The following is an 18,396-nucleotide window of genomic DNA, read 5'->3' on the forward strand; positions in this document are numbered from 1 at the left end:
AGTGAATGGTACAAGACCCCTGTAATGAAGCTCCCTGTATCCCTGTCTGGGTACCTCTGCCAAGGACCACTTCCTAGCTGGATCAGGGGACAAACCGCAGAACTTCTGCCCACAATCGCTCCTTCCTGGAGCCGATTGGGGAATTAGCTCTTTCCCCGTTGAATCCCCTGCAAGCTGGAACAGCAGACACAGGAGTAAATCTTCTTTCCCTCCACTAACAGGACGACACACAGTTTGGGAGTTTGAGCTGGAATAGAATTTTAATGGAGGCACACTGGCCTTTTATGCAAGTTTCCCAACAAGGGCGACACCCTGGTGGACTTTGTTGGGCACAGGGACACAAAGTGAACAAACCACACAGTAAGACACTCCCATACACAAACAATAGAATCCCTCCTCTGTGCTTGGAAGATAATTGAATCAGGAACTGTACTAATCCAACCTAACTATCTCCAAGCACAGAAAAAACATACAATTTTATGAAACCCCAAAAAGTACCTTAAAAACACACAAAACCCCATAAAATCACATCCCGATCTGGGTGAACAACATATCCAAAAATCACCCAGATCGGTTCAGGGGTTCAAGAATTTCCTGGAAGTCATAGTTTTGACCGACCGCAAGCATGGCCCCATGCCGAAAACAGTTCCAGGGAAATAGTGCTAACAGTCGGTCAAGTTCAGTAGTCTTTTACAGGTTTCCCTGCAGGGCCCATAGTCTGTGGGCAGGAGGCTGGCAAGCAGGCCTCTCCAAGAACTCATGGAAAACTCACTTGAAAAGGGGATTTTGTCACACATCTTCCCTCTCCCGGGGAGACTATCCAGACCTCCAATTGGTCTGAGTCTCTGACAGTCTGCTGGCCTTTCCCAAAAGGCGTAGTTTTCCAGATGGCCTCCTGCCACAAGTACATCCAATGTCCTGCGGGGAAATAACCTATATGCCCTCCCCCTTGGTTGGATAAAGTTGTCGCTGGGGGCAGAGAGTGCAGTTTCTCTCATCCATGCTTGGTGGGCAGAGGCCAGTGGCGCTCTTCCCCGTAGCCAGCGATTCAGCTGGGTTGGTTGGTGGGTCATCAGGCCCCAGAACAAAGGGGTAGGGAGGGTAGAGGCCAGCTGCGCTCTGCCCAGATGCCAGCTCCTCTGCTGGAAGGAGGTCAGTAGAGGCCGTACTTGGGAATGGGCAGTTGGGGATCTGGGTAGGCTGCCCAGCATCCCTGTAGGGCTGGTGCAGAGACCTCAGTCCCATCTGCACCATCCATGCTAGGGGGCTTGTCTCTGGACGAAAACTTCAGCCGCTAGGGAGTGGGACCGACCATCTCTATTCCCTGTAACACACACTGCCGCTGGGGAGAGAGACCGACCGTCTCCTCTCCTAATAATACACTCTGCCGCCGGGGAGGAAGGGTGACACCATTCTCTCCCTGGAATACACACTGCCGCTAGGGAGTGAGACCGGTTGATTCTACTCACCAGAACAAATACTATAAGCTGTAGTTGTTCTGGTGATTATAGTGTCTCTTTCAGAACCAGCTTATATCTATAATGTATTTTTTTACATTTGCTATAGCACCAAGAAAGATGTTTACAGGGTCAAAGATGATACAGGGTCAAATATAGCACGTTACATTTTTCAGTTTTTTCACATTGAAATTCGCCAGATTGGTTACGTTGCCTTTGAGACCGTATGGTAGTCCAGGAATGAGAATTACCACCGTGATGGTATACCATTTGCAATAGAAGACAACCCAAGGTATTGCAAATGGGGTGTGTCCAGTCTTTTTTAGTAGCCACTTAGTCACAAACACTGGCCAAAGTTAGCGTTAATATTTTTATGTGTGTGAAAAATGCAAAAAACTAATTTGAACGCCAATTTTGGCCAGTGTTTGTGATTAAGTGGCTACTAAAAAAGACGAATATGCTGTCCTTGGGGACCCGGCTCTAAATGCCGGCGGGCGGCATAGCACGCCCTGCTGTCCTTTAAGAGGTTAAAATGGATTTGCAGAGGCAGAAGGGGTAGTGTGAATTGAATAGGGAGCAGATGGTTTACCATATGCATTGATCCATTGATTAATCAAAAGCTCTGTAAGGTGTGAGAAGTCACATATAAGTGGCCTGGAAGTTTAGCTCCAATGTAAACTAGCTTACTTCAGCCATATGGCATCTACCTTTTAATTGATGAGTGGATGTCTTTGAAATGTTAATGATCATTAGCTTTCAAGAAAAGAGAAAAAACAAGTCTTGTGATCCAGTATCATATCCAAAAGAGAGAAACATTGGGGGTGTGGCCAAGCGACTGAATCGAATGGCCGCATGTACTCGGAGCTCCGAGACACAGATAGACAATTTGCCATCCTACCACGGCAAAACCCAACCAAAAAACCCAAAGAGGCAGGAGCGAGACCCGTACCACACAATGGGTCGGAAGAACAAAAAAATAAAACCGGACAAACCTCACCTCAGCCAGGACATAGGCGCACTCCTCAGGCAGGCGCAGCAGGCCACTAGGCCCAATATGGCCGACTACTCCGGGGCCTACTCAGACCTGTCCGACGACCTGTCCCTGGATGACGAAGTGGATGTAACCCCGGCGAGACCACCGTCGGATGCAAAACCGCTCAGCCCGGACAAGGAACCGGTGACAACGGCGGTACTTAAAGACCTGCTGGCGGGGTTACAAAACACTATACTGGCTGACATGGCGAACCTGAGAGCAGACCTGCGGGGCCTGACAGGCCGGCTGGGTACAGTGGAAAATACTGCTGGGGAACATACACAGCAAATATCCTCAATGCAGCAAACAATCTTGGAGCTCAAGAAACAAAACGACAGCTATGATGCCAGATTTGCAACGTTAGAAGATTTGAGACGAAAAAACAACTTGAAAATTAGGGGGGTCCCGGAAAGCGTACTAACGGAGGAACTACTCCACCTGCTGAGACGGGCTAAATCTCTATCCCTCGATGAATGCTTTCGCATACCAAAAGCTCCCAAGGCACCAGCGGCAGCACCAAGGGACTTAATAGTCCACCTACACAGCGGGCGAGAAAAAGCGGCACTGCTCACAGCTCTTAAAAACCAAGACCCCTATGAATTTGAGGGAATGCGGCTCACCTTTTATCCGGACCTATCTGGGGGTACCCTGGCGTGGCGGAGAACCCTGAGGCCAGTCACCACTATCCTCAGACAGAACGGCATCCAATACCGCTGGCGGCACACGAGGACCCTATTGATACTTCAAGGAGAAGCACGACACCTAATCCGCGACATCACCGAAGCAACAGCCATGATGCGTACACTGGGACTACCTTTGAACTCACTGCCGTCAGTCACACCTCAAAGGGAAGATACCGCAAAGCAACGATGGGACCCGGCAAGAGTGACTGCATTTGTCCCCCGACAGCCACCGACGGTCCGCCTTACAGAAGGGACTACCTGAACTCTCACTAATGCCGAACCATGTCTACTGACATGTAACGACACCAAGTTGCCCTACCAGGCAAACCATGTTATCCATGTTAGAATGTCCCCTAGTTTGTGCACCACTACAACACATGTTCTCTATTAGAGGCAGATTACCTGACCCCCCCCTACCCTCGGTTGCACCCTCAGATGACTGGCACAAGCAGCCCCTAAAATAGGCGCTGCGCCCCTAGCCTCCACGATAGCACAAAGACACAGGCTTAATACTATACCGCAGACCCGAATAATGCATGAATGCACAGGTACCGCTGATAACAGTTAAGTCCCACGAGCCTAGGCACACAAGCTTTCAATTAGACACCCTGTCTGCGACCACAGTCAAACTTTAACCCGCAGTTGATATGACAGACACCTCAGAAGTCCAGCACACACTTAGCATGGACTCACACACATTCTTCTTGTGGGCTATACATCATAAAAATGTGCAGACCCTCCATATGCCACATTGTATATATATATATATGAATGTTTCGCCCTGGAATGCTGTTGTGGCACCATGGGCCCGTTTGTTAACATGCGCACCTCAAAAATAAAGAATTTAAAAAAAAAAAAAAAGAGAGAGAAACATTAATATTTACCCACAGAATAATAATTAAGCATAATTTTTGTTATATTTCGAATGTGACAAGCGCAATCTTCTAAAAAGGGCCCAAACATGATTGGCATAACTTAACCATAGGGGAAGGGATTGTGATGTCTATATTGGGTCACAAGAAAGGGGTGTGACATATCTATGGAATTAAAAAATAATACATTCATAGATGCAATTACTATTTCTGTGGCACGTACATAAGAGAAGATAGAACCAAATGTTTCCATTTGGATTGATGTTGGTCTGGGACACAAGGGGGTGATCACCTATTGTCTCTATAGATATGCCTTAACTACACCTCTAGGCCAGGAATGGTAATCCACAGGGTATGTATCCAATGTCATTGTACTTGCTTGAAGGGCCAGAATCTAATTCTAAGTAAATCACCATCTTTCCTACCAGAGAGCCCCAGGGGCAGAAGTTTTACTTTGAAAAGCTGAGTAATTAGGACTTCAGTTATTTCATCCCTTTTGTTTTTTTATCTGTTGTTGGTGTACATAATTTGTTTGTCATCTATACTTTTGTATGCACTGTGACTATTATTTGCTCATAATAAATATTCCTTTATTCATTTGTTCTGCCTTTGTCTGGTAAAGAATCACGTTACCTGAAGAGACTAATTAGTATTTTGCAATTACTTAGATATTGTGCTAATATCTTTGGTGGGTTTTTTTGGGGGACCAGGGCACCCATTCATAAATTGTCTTGGTGGTGGCAGCGTTAGAATAGTAATATTTATATTATTATGCTTGAGTGTGGGTGGTGTTAAGGGGGGTGTTATCATTATTTCCGGTCTAGTGCAGACAAATAGTGAACGTGAACCCTTTACCACAACTACATCATGCACACTCTTGAAGTAGGGTGTGTTCGAGACACCTCCTTTACAGGCACTCAAGTGTTTTTACTCAGAGCCAGGTTTTATGTATTTTATGCTAAGACATACTATACCAGAAGCTTGTTTGCTTCCTGTCATTGTTTTATCTCCTTTTCCTGAGCATATATTCCCTTGGATGTGAAGAAGTACAGTGTCACCATAAAGTGTAACCCCTTGCCAACAGTAGCATACTAGCTAACATTTTCCATTGTTAGGTTGGATTGTACCAATTACGAGCTCCTGTCTCTTTATTCTGGATTTCTTCCCCAGTGTCCTGTTTCTGAGCTGTATCACCCCTTCTTTATATTGTATCCATCATATTAGAGCGTAAGCTTTGTGACAGGGACATACTTTATCTGTATTGTACCCTTTAAATTATAATGTAAATTAGAATATAAGAATGGTGTGAAAGACCCATCTTAGTTAGTATTTTAATTTTAACATGTAGGTTTTAAACTTCATATTAGAGTGTAAACCCTGCGAGCTACTACAGGGAGTGCAGAATTATTAGGCAAATGAGTATTTTGACCACATCATCCTCTTTATGCATGTTGTCTTACTCCAAGCTGTATAGGCTCGAAAGCCTACTACCAATTAAGCATATTAGGTGATGTGCATCTCTGTAATGAGAAGGGGTGTGGTCTAATGACATCAACACCCTATATCAGGTGTGCATAATTATTAGGCAACTTCCTTTCCTTTGGCAAAATGGGTCAAAAGAAGGACTTGACAGGCTCAGAAAAGTCAAAAATAGTGAGATATCTTGCAGAGGGATGCAGCACTCTTAAAATTGCAAAGCTTCTGAAGCGTGATCATCGAACAATCAAGCGTTTCATTCAAAATAGTCAACAGGGTCGCAAGAAGCGTGTGGAGAAACCAAGGCGCAAAATAACTGCCCATGAACTGAGAAAAGTCAAGCGTGCAGCTGCCAAGATGCCACTTGCCACCAGTTTGGCCATATTTCAGAGCTGCAACATCACTGGAGTGCCCAAAAGCACAAGGTGTGCAATACTCAGAGACATGGCCAAGGTAAGAAAGGCTGAAAGACGACCACCACTGAACAAGACACACAAGCTGAAACGTCAAGACTGGGCCAAGAAATATCTCAAGACTGATTTTTCTAAGGTTTTATGGACTGATGAAATGAGAGTGAGTTTTGATGGGCCAGATGGATGGATTGGTAAAGGGCAGAGAGCTCCAGTCCGACTCAGACGCCAGCAAGGTGGAGGTGGAGTACTGGTTTGGGCTGGTATCATCAAAGATGAGCTTGTGGGGCCTTTTCGGGTTGAGAATGGAGTCAAGCTCAACTCCCAGTCCTACTGCCAGTTTCTGGAAGACACCTTCTTCAAGCAGTGGTACAGGAAGAAGTCTGCATCCTTCAAGAAAAACATGATTTTCATGCAGGACAATGCTCCATCACACGCGTCCAAGTACTCCACAGCGTGGCTGGCAAGAAAGGGTATAAAAGAAGAAAATCTAATGACATGGCCTCCTTGTTCACCTGATCTGAACCCCATTGAGAACCTGTGGTCCATCATCAAATGTGAGATTTACAAGGAGGGAAAACAGTACACCTCTCTGAACAGTGTCTGGGAGGCTGTGGTTGCTGCTGCACGCACTGTTGATGGTGAACAGATCAAAACACTGACAGAATCCATGGATGGCAGGCTATTGAGTGTCCTTGCAAAGAAAGGTGGCTATATTGGTCACTGATTTGTTTTTGTTATGTTTTTGAATGTCAGAAATGTATATTTGTGAATGTTGAGATGTTATATTGGTTTCACTGGTAAAAATAAATAATTGAAATGGGTATATATTTGTTTTTTGTTAAGTTGCCTAATAATTATGCACAGTAATAGTCACCTTCACACACAGATATCCCCCTAAAATAGCTATAACTAAAAACAAACTAAAAACTACTTCCAAAAATATTCAGCTTTGATATTAATGAGTTTTTTTGGGTTCATTGAGAACATGGTTGTTGTTCAATAATAAAATTAATCCTCAAAAATACAACTTGCCTAATAATTCTGCACTCCCTGTATATAATTTATCACATAGAGCAAGATCTATCAGGAGGGACATAATAAACTATAAGCCTTTGCCAACAGTACATACTTTCTCACATTTCCAGTTGTAGGTGAGATCGTCCAGATTATGAGTGTCACGGGTTCCAGGGTCTCTTAGTGTCCCCTGGTAGCCGCTTCTCTAATCCTCCGCTGCTCCTGGATTCAGATTCAGCATACAGTGATTCTAGCCCTCTGTAACTTTGTAAAATTCCCCAATATAGTGGACAAGACCAGTCGTGTTGGGTAAAACAAGATAACTGTTTATTTCAGAGAAAAACCCATGGATTTATCCCCCTATACACAACAAGGGGTCTTCAGCCAGTACAATGCAAACCACTGCCTGGTGTCTTGGTGTCTGGGACATAATTGGGTCAAGACATGATAACTTAATTTCCTGCTGGACACCAAGAAAACTAGCACAATAGCTTTTACATAATACAATTAACACAACAGCCTTCATCCAGCTCAACATTTTACATAATAACTCAACATTAACACAATGTACCCCCATATCCTATATATCATTTTAAAGTCTGTGATCAGGAGCTGCCTCTCCAGCAGGCTGTGGCACGGGACCTTCTGTGACAGTAAACCTTTGTTTTATTCTAGTATCCTGCTTCTGGGAACATCAGAGAAACATAATTGTGTTGTATTGTACCCAATGTAATCATGCAAGCAGTAATCTCTTTTCTCTCTATTGTGCCCATTTTCAAACAGAGTATTAGTGTAATATAGCCAGCAGCATGCAGTTGCCCACACTGAACGACTGAGGCAGGATATAAAACAGTTTGCCATTAATTTTTGTGATACATAATTCACAGGGGTTTTTATTTGCCTTTCTCTGGGCCAGTCAGGTATTGATAATTTATGAGAAATTCAGAACAGTTAAAGTTGCTGCCTGCATATTGTTGCATAATGTAATAATAAAGTATGTTCATAAAATAAACATTTGAAACATATCTGTCTGATTGTCCGATTACTGATTAACATTGCGCAGACATACAGCTACACACCATGTTGACCTCAATGAAAAAAGTGTGTGTCATCCTGCATTGTAATAGTCTGTGCTATATTAATATAAATATTAGAAAATGATCACAATGTATAATGATTCCACTAGCGGACCAGTTTTTTTAAGTTACGTTTTATGTATATATATATATATATATATATATATATATATATATATATATATATATATATATATTAGGCATAGCAATGTTTATTATGGGTCACATTATGGGCCCGGAATAAAGTCTATATGTATATAGCCCACTGGACAGTTTAGATAATTGTACAGGGTATTAGGCTCAATAATCATTTACACCCTAAGCCAAATTTATGATTTATGATTTAAGAGAGTAACATAACCCTAACACATCAAAACTTGTAGCATAGGTCAAATAGAGAAGTGATTGCACAATAAATTAGATTTGTACCAATCATATAAATAACATTTGGAAATAGTCAATATTACAGTACACCTGCTTCCAAAGCAGCAGTGGAGGAGAGGTATTGATTAAGAGAGGAGACTGTAGACTTGTGCATTGTCATGCTATGCCAAGAACCAGCACACAGTGCCTAAGTAAAAAAAATATATTTTGTAAACTCCTTTAAAAAAAACAAAAACATATTACCGGGTCTTAGAGTGGCCAGATTTAACATAAATATAGAACTGTCAAAGACAAGTCAAAGTCAGGGATACAGAAAGAGACAGTGACGAGTAGACAAGCCAATAGATCAAGAATACCAGAAATAAAAATAGTCAAGAAATAGCCACAGTTGAAATGTCAAATAGAAATACAAGATAAACGCACTCTCTGATTACCAGTAAATGGAAACCATGTCACAGCAATGCTAAAACCTGAGAGTTTAAATAGCCCTACGAGGGCAGGGCATGGCCAGAAAAGACTGTGTAACAGCAAAACTTGCATGCGCGTCAATTATGTTTTCAAAGAACTCCGCAGTACAGCTGGCTGGGTCTTTCCGAACGCCACTTTGGCATTGAGCCCCAAGCAAGGCAAACCAGATCAAAATCCACCGGGAGGTGATTCTCCCAAATGTTCTTGACCATGCTGATTCCTAAATGATTGCACCAAAACATTGCATGCACAATTTGTAAATCACTCAAAGCATTTTTATTTCAGATAAACCAAATTGTTCATCATGCACACGTCTATCATGTGGCCTATTTAGACGTGTAGGCATTTTGCGAAGACGAATACTACCTGCAAGAATTAGTGGCCTCATTGACAACTTTTACAAAAGACTACACGCTGTCATTGGTGCTAAAGGGGGCAATACACAGTATTAAGAACTAAGAGTATGCAGACTTTTGAACAGGAGTCATTTAATTTTTTTCTTTGTTGCCATGTTATTTATTTTTTTTATTTTGCGATTCTATTATAACCTACAGTTGAATATGAATCCCACAAGATATACAATAAATGTGTTTTGCCTACTCACTCATGTTTTCTTTAAAAATGGTACATATATTGCCAATTCTCCACAGGTATGCAAACTTTTGAACACAATTGTATACTACACATTGGCTGCCTTTCTCTCTCTTTTATTTCTACTGGAGGAAATATCTCAGTGAAGGAGTGGTGTGATGCTCCCCTGAGAGCAGCAGAAGGCTACAGCACATGTGAGTGACTCAATCGGATAAATAGAAATATTGCCTATATTCATTACCATCTGCACTATAGTTTGTCTTTTTTATGTTTTTTTATGTACCGGTCATAATCTTCTGAACATATGTATACACTTTTTTTTTCACTACGCTCCACTAAGGGTATAAGTATCTTGTACCATTGAAAAGTGTACATTTGTTGTTTGAACTATTTGAAGTATGCTAAACATGTACACAGTTCCTCCTGTTAAACCACTAGAGGTCAGCAAATTCAAAGGGAACATGAATAATCCCATTAGTAGCCTCCATTCATTACTTTGATTATTGTTTTCTCTATAGTTAAATGAACACTCCAAGCTACCCACTACAGATTGCGGTCTCGTGCTTTCACATGTGAGTCCCCTCCTGTGGTCCTGTGCTGCACCGCCTATGGTTTTCTTCAGCAGGAGAAGCCAGATATCTATAGAGCACAGCCTAGCCAGTGCTGGACTGTGATGATCATTGTCTGACAGCGCTCATGAGCACAGTCCTGCATGGTCTTTCTTTGTCCTAATGAGCAGATGCAGCCATAAGTGCCCGGCAAGACTCAGATAAGTTGTCAAGCCATGCCAAAATGATTTGACATCTTACAGTAGGATGGCACCATGTCATTCCTAGCACCATAATGGTTCTTTAAAATATATATTCTTTCTTCATTGGGTGATATGTTTTTATGATATCTTTTTGTAGGAAGACAGACAGAAAGTGTTCGGTTTTTAAAAGAACACTGTTTGTAGTGGTTATGGTGCCTAGAGTCTCTGGGTGCCAGAAGATGGCATATCACCATTGGAGGCAGAGCGGCAGGCAGCCAGGGACTGAATAATTCTACAAAACAGTGAATAAATCATCTAGTAGTGATGCAATATAGATCCACTACTGATAGAAAGTGTTACATATAGCAAACATAATAATATAGTTATAGTTGCCAGTGTACTTCCCTGTAGCTATTTTCATATCTGCAAATGTTTTCTAAAATATGTGGTTATGGTTTTGATAGTTTTTTTCTTATTTGTTTTGTAAATTTCTTTGTCATTACTAATTTTATTATTTAACTAGTTTTCATATTAATAATTAATAGGATTTAATAGTTTCAGTTATACAATTTACCTTTTTTTGTTGTTTCCCTTAATGAGGGGGTAAAGTTAAGGTTAAATTGACTATCTGTTGTTTTTCAAACCCCTTGTGTGTGTCAGTATGATTATGAGTAAGGATCCAAAGATTAAAAAAATTTTTTTCGGAGGGCGGGGCCTGACTACTGAATGGAGCGGTCGCAGGTTGCAGGGGCTCCCGAGCAACAAGACAAACTTGACCATACCTACCTGAACCAAGGCAGATTTAACGTTCACGGGGGCCACCAACTGCCAGGGAACCTTGAGACCAACCCGCAGACATCAAGCATGTGGGGGTCCCGGACCGCACGACCCACTAACCTCCTGAGGCCACGAGGCACGGGCGCCATGGGAGAGACGGCCGCTCTCCCGCTGCCACGATCTTGGATGGAACCTAGACAGAGCCCCAGTCCCCCATTCCCCCCCCCCCTTTGAATGGTGCGGGTTATCCCGGTCCGCTTAAGCATGGCATGTGAGCTATCAGAGGCGCCAGAGGCTGACTGTGGCACGCATAGAAGCAGCACAGGGCCTTGTAAAATGGCGCCTGCAGACCATGCTGCCCAGCCTAAACACACCCAGTCCCTGCACAAGCGCTTGGACGATCTGTTCCGCCGTTTATGGGAACAGCTGGAGCAGAGGAAAGCCCAACAAATCCCCACATTCTACAAGGTGGTGGAACCTGCGGAGAACATGTGGCGAGAAGGGCAGATCCCGGGAAAGGCAGACTCACACCAGTGGGCTGAGCGCCCTTCCAGGCTGAAGGTCACCAGGAGACTTCCTTCGAGACATGAGCCACCTCGCAGGAGGGTTACCCGCCGCTGCCGGCGGAAGACCACCAGAACCCTCCGCAGCGCCCACAATGGGAAAGACACGGCCTCGAGGAGAACTCGAGTCTGTGGCCGCACGGTGTTGACCCCATACGAGACCTGGAGCTGGGGAGAAGCCCCCTGCCGCACACAATCCTCCCCCACACTGCAACACCCACGGCTGCTTGATCCTGGTATGCCCAGCAGTTGCCCACGATCGGGCGCCCCTCTGATACCCAGCAGAGGAATCGGCTGATTAAGAGATCTCAAGGACCTGAATAAACGGAGATGGTATATGGACTGCACCACTGTAACGAACAAGGACTCTTTACATAACGCACCCTGCCATAGTATGTAGTCATATATAGTCCTAGACACTAGCAGATGAAAACTTACATACGCATACACAGTTAGAATGGGACTCACGGATCCAACTATGCAGCGAGGATTCACTGAGTGCTGACAAATATACATTAGCCTCACCCACACACACATGTACCTCTGCTCCACACTCTACCTAACAAGCGTCTCACCCAATGATCCAGACATCAGCAGGGGAGCACGGGTTAATGAGTAGAAATGTGTGCCCAGTCTCAACAGCCCAGTTTAAGCACCGTAAATCAGACTTAGACCGCACACACACTAGACTTGGCAGGCAACACACAGCCTTATATGAGCATATTACCTGGGTTTCAATTGACAAGCGAGTCCCAATCATATTAACCCCTTAACGACGCTGGATGGAAATTTTCCGTCAAGGCAGACCTACCCTTAAGGACGCTTGACGGAAAATTTCCGTCATTTACTAAAGTTAACGCCAGATCGCCGCGATCGCGGCGATCGTGGGGTTAACGCTGTTGCTGGGTGCCTCGGCGTTTGAGGAAGCCCAGCATCAGCCAATAGCGCTGTCCCAGCACATGTGATCGCTGTGACAGCCAGTCACAGCGATCACAGTGCTGCTGGGATTTCCTGATCCTCCTCCCTCCACCTCTGTGTGTGTTTAGAAGTGGAGAGAGACGGATCGGTTGAAATTTTGTGTCCCTGACAGACACAAAGTATTTTAAAGTTAAAAAAATCCCTTTACTTCCTTTCCCTGTAAAAATTAACAAGGGTTTAACCCTTTGATCACTGGCAGCAGTGATCACAATACTGATCACAGTACTTTACTGAGATCAGTTTTTTTTTTTGTAACCCTCAGGGGTTAACTTTATTTTATTTTAAACCCTCAGGGGTTAAATATATTTAATTTATTTTTTGTACTATTATTTTCAGTTAATTAGTTAGCTGGGGTGGATTGAAGCTAGGGGGAATTGGGGAATCTAGCATTAGTGTAGCTAGGAAGCTGAAAAGTTTTAGAAAGTTATTAAAAGTTATTAAAAGTTTGTAAAAGTTTGTAAAAGTTTATAAAATCATAAAAAAAAGTGAAAAAAGGAAAAAAGAGGGAAAAAAAGTAGTTTATTTTAAGTCAAAGCATTTCTGCTTTGCTAGGTGTAAGCACTGTGTTTAGCGGTGATCTGATTTCTGTTTTTACCCACAGGGGTTAATTTTTTTTTAAGTTTTTAGAAGTTTTTAAGAGTTTTAAAAAAGTTAAAAAAAAGTATTAAAAAAGTTCAGAAAACAAAAAAAAGTATAAAAAAAAGTTAAAAAAACAAACAAAAAAAAATCCGTTATTTAGTTAAAGTTAATTTTAAGCTTTGACCATGCTTAGAAGGTTTAGTGCCGAGGAGGCATATAATATATTAGCAGCCGACTCAGAGGCAACCGACACTGCCTCAGAGAGTGTAGAGGGTGACTATGTGCCAGACACAGATGAAGAGAGTGAAGATACCCCTGGCACTGCTCCTGGCGCTGATATTTGGGTGCCCCCTAACAATTTTGTCCCCGACATCCCTCTGTTCACTGCGACTCCTGGTATTCAGGGAGACGTGACCAGCTATAACTCCCAGGATTTTATGGAGCTGTTCCTTGGGGATGATTTTTTAGGGCAGATAGTTACACAAACAAATATTTATGCAACGCAGTATCTGGCACAAAATGCAACAAGTCACCTTGCCACAAAAGGGAGCTGGTACCCCACTAGTGTGCCAGAGTTAAAACAGTTCTGGGCACTAACCATGCTGATGGGAATTATAAAAAAGCCCAGCATCCGAATGTACTGGTCCAAAAACCCAGTATGCAATACTCCCATTTTCTCTCAGACCATGACTAGGCCCAGATATGAATCAGTACTGCGCTTTCTGCACTTCAATGACAATTTGAAGTGCCACCCCAAAGATCATCCGCAGTATGACAAACTCTATAAAATCCGCCCCCTAATTAACCATTTTAATAAAGAATTTGGCCTAATTTATACTCCCCAAAAGAATATATGTATTGACGAGTCCCTAATGAAATACAAGGGTAGACTGGGGTTTAAGCAATACATACCAGCCAAAAGATCCCGGTATGGCATCAAGCTTTACAAGTTATGTGAAAGTAGCAGTGGGTATGTTTATACCTTCAGAGTATATGAAGGTAAAGATAGCCACCGGGATCCCCCAGGTTGCCCTGATGTAGTTGGGACTAGCTGAAAAATAGTTTGGGATCTAATGAACCCGCTACTGAACAAGGGGTACCACCTCTACCTTGATAATTACTACAATAGCATACCCCTTCAAAAAATGCTATATTGTTTTGAGACTGTGGTCTGCGGCACTATCCGCAAGACACGCACTGGCTTCCCCAAGGCTCTGGCAGAGAAAAAAATTAAAAAGGGGGAAACTGCTGCTCTATGCCAGGACGAACTGCTGGCTCTGAAATACAGAGACAAAAAGGAGGTGTTCATAGTGACTACCATGCACAGTGAACACACACGCAGGGTCGCAGTCCGTGGCAGACAGGAAACAAGACGGCTGCCTGTCTGCATTAAGCAATACAATAAACACATGGGGGGAGTTGACCTGTCTGATCAACTGCTGCAGCCATATCTGATAATGAGAAAGACCAGGGCCTGGTATAAGAAAGTGGGCATTTATTTAATGCAAATGGCTACTCATAACGCATTCATCCTTTTCAAAAAGGCAAATCCTCAGCTGAAATTTACTTTTCTTACATTTCAGTTCCAGCAAATTTCGGTGCTGCTCACTGAGTGCCACAGTGGGGAGCCATCAGCAGGGCCTAGCAGCAGAAATATTCAGACAGGTCACTTCTGCTTTCGGATACCACCAACCCCCCAAAAAAAGACCCCCCAGAAAAGGTGCAGGCTGTGTTACCAGAGAGGCATTCGAACGGAGACCAGTTTCTACTGCCCTGATTGTCCCTCTCAGCCTGGCCTTTGTATTGGGAACTGTTTTAAATTATTTCATACTCAGGGCCAATAGTATGTTGTAGTTCTTCTGTTATTTAACCACTGACTATATATATATTATTTTATTTTTACCTTTTATTTAGTTAATTGGGGTGGATGATAGTTCCTGGGAAATTGGGGAGTTTAGTGCGTATGCTAGGGGTAAAAATACAAAAAAAAAAAAAAAAACAACAAAAAAATAAAATAACATTATTATAACATTGTTTTGTTAAAGTTCTTGTGTAAAAAGTTCAAAATGCTTAGGAAGTACAGTTAGAGAATTCTGACAGCGGATTGAGATGTGACAGACAGTGCCTCAGACTTTGACCCAAAATGGGACATGGACCCAGCATGCAAATTCAAAGTTTGAAACAAACCTGAAATGACTGAGTCTCAAATGTGCCCCTTCAACATCCACATATACCTGAGAAAGGTACACACGGGGGTATTGCTGTACTCAGACGACATAGCTGAGTGACATATGAAGCATTATACTGCCATAGCACACCTAAGGATTGTAAACTATGCATTAAAATCTCAAAGTGTGGGGGGGCGGGGCCTGTCGCATCTTGCCTGAGCTCCTCTCCTACTCGAGCAAAAACGATAGTTTACGCTACATCTAGCCCAAATTATCACTCACCTAACGACGCACCTGCATCCCGACCTGACTGCAATACGCTGCGGAGGTGGGAAACGCGACAGAAGCTCCCCGGTAGCACAATCTGAGCGGCCTAGAGCGCGACGGGCGGGAGAGGCGGCCGACCTCCCAGACCGGAGTGATTCAACAGCCCTAATCGACATGCAAAAGCCCCGTGACCCCCCCCCTTGGACCGGCGGGGGTGATCCCGGTCCCCCCCTAGGAGGAATGCCTGCACCACTAGGTCATGCAAGGAAATCAGGTGAACCACCCAGCATGGCGGACGCCACGTGGCACCCCGTCCCTGTCGATGTACAAAATGACCTGGCGACCAGACTCAATCGAATATTCGACAAATTCTGGCGGGACCTGGAGAAGAAGAGGCATCGCACCACCTTTGAGCAAACACTAACACACACATCATCACAGCAGGTTGTAAGCCCACAGCAGACTCCTGCAAGACGAACCACCTTGCCGGCACAAGCAAAGCCGCACCGGCGCCAGCCTAAGCGGCGGGAAAATGAAATATCCAGACCACGACGGCGAAGACTGAAGAGGTCGCAACGGATTGCTCACCGCTCCATACCTCCTGCACTGGACACTGACGCGACCCCAATTGCGAGAAGGTTTGGTCGCATGCACCGACGAGCACACAAGCCTGGAAAATCTGCCACGACTGCTTGCCGCTCTCGCACCGGTCCGCGGCCTACTCCACGACAGACCCTTCAAGTCTCTCCTCTTTCCAGGAAGCCCGGCACACAGCCAGCCAACGGACCCACCAAGAAGCCCCGAGCTGAGCCACAGACCAGATACGCTTCAAACGACTCGGAGGGTGGTAAAGCCTGGGACTGGTGGGGGGCTACCTTGCAGAATTTCAGCCACAAGCTTAGACTCGGGGTGGGATGACACACCCGACCTCAGATAAAACCCTAGCAGAAGCAAACCACTTCTCACCCACCTCCTACTCAACAGGGATAAAATCTCACTAATAACCCCTAGGGTCACTAGCCTGTTATCCCCCTACCATGAGCGCTTCACAGTTTATTTTACACACATACTCACCATGTCTGATACAACATAACACAACACTTCCCTCTTACTATAAAGCCTAGACATGTTAGATCTCACCTGGACTCTAAACCATACTATAAAAAAAAATTGTGCTGTATACTCAAATGCCATACATATGTCACGCTATGTTCGATTTAATGTTTGTCACTGCTGTTGTGGCATTGACAGAATGTTTGTAAACCACAAGCACGCAAAAATAAAGAATATAAAAAAAAAAAAAAATCTCAAAGTGTGTGCCAAAAAGGCAGAGAAAATGCTTACTACTACTAGACTTGGTACTCACTAGCGAAAAAATTATCCCACCCTAAGGTTCAAAATGGGCCTTTTGAAATACCCTGGGGTGTCTTCTTTAAAAAATGGTAGGCCTTTGTTGGGGAAGTTTGAATTCTCAACCTGTTAAATGCCCAAAATGGGACATGGACCCAGCGTAAAAATTCAAAGTTTGAAACAGACCTCAAATTGCCGAGTCTCAAAGTTGCCCCTCCAACATCCACATATACTACCTGGGAAAGGTACACACAAGGGTATTGCTGTACTCAGACGACATAGCTGAGTGACATATGAAGGGTTATACTGCCGTAGCACACCTAAGGATTGTAAACTATGCATTAAAATCTCAAAGTGTGTGCCAAAAAGGCAGAGAAAATGCTTACTACTACTAGACTTGGTACTCACTAGCGAAAAAATTATCCCACCCTAAGGTTCAAAATGGGCCTTTTGAAATACCCTGGGGTGTCTTCTTTAAAAAATGGTAGGCCTTTGTTGGGGAAGTTTGAATTCTCAACCTGTTAAATGCCCAAAATGGGACATGGACCCAGCGTAAAAATTCAAAGTTTGAAACAGACCTCAAATTGCCGAGTCTCAAAGTTGCCCCTCCAACATCCACATATACCTGGGAAAGGTACACACGAGGGTATTGCTGTACTCAGACGACATAGCTGAGTGACATATGAAGCGTTATACTGCCGTAGCACACCTAAGGATTGTAAACTATGCAGTCAAATCTCAAAGTGTGTGCCAAAAAGGCAGAGAAAATGCTTACTACTACTAGACTTGATACTCACTAGCGAAAAAATGATTCCACCCTAAGGTTCAAAATGGGCCTTTTGAAATACCCTGGGGTGTCTACTTTAAAAAACGGTAGGCCTTTGTGGGGAAAGTTTGAATAAGCAACCTGCTATTAGAACCCAAAATGAGTCATAAACCTATAAAATTCTGTGAAAACTGAAATGGTCAGGTCTCCTATATGGCAGTGTAGCGTCAGGTATTCCGACTAAAGGCCTACATTGGGGGTATCGTTTTACTCATAGGAGATAGCTCAGCATAATTTAGGTTGTTTGATCATATTGGAACATCTCAAATATACAAAATGCCCAGCACAAATGTAATGCTTAAGGAAAAAATGCAAAAAATATTTTTTTACCACAAACTTTGACATATAATGGCGAAAAAATGGCGACATATTAAGGCACAATATATGCCATATGAGATACCCTGGAGTGTCTACTTTCACAAATGGTAGGCCTTTTTGCGGTTTTTGAAACAGTCAAACTGCTATAATGGCCCAAATTGAAACATAAGCGCTGCAAATCCGTCTCTCAAAATTCTACTCTAAAAACTGAAATGGTCAGGTCTCCTTTATGGCACTGTAACGTCACCAAATAGTGTCAAAGACATACATTGGGGGTATTGTTTTACTCAGAAGACTTAGCTGAGCATAATAAGGGGTGTTTGATCATAGTGGAACATATCAAATATACAAA

This window comes from Pelobates fuscus, chromosome 1 (genome assembly GCF_036172605.1).
Source record: "Pelobates fuscus isolate aPelFus1 chromosome 1, aPelFus1.pri, whole genome shotgun sequence".
NCBI classification, from domain to species: Eukaryota; Metazoa; Chordata; class Amphibia; order Anura; family Pelobatidae; genus Pelobates; species Pelobates fuscus.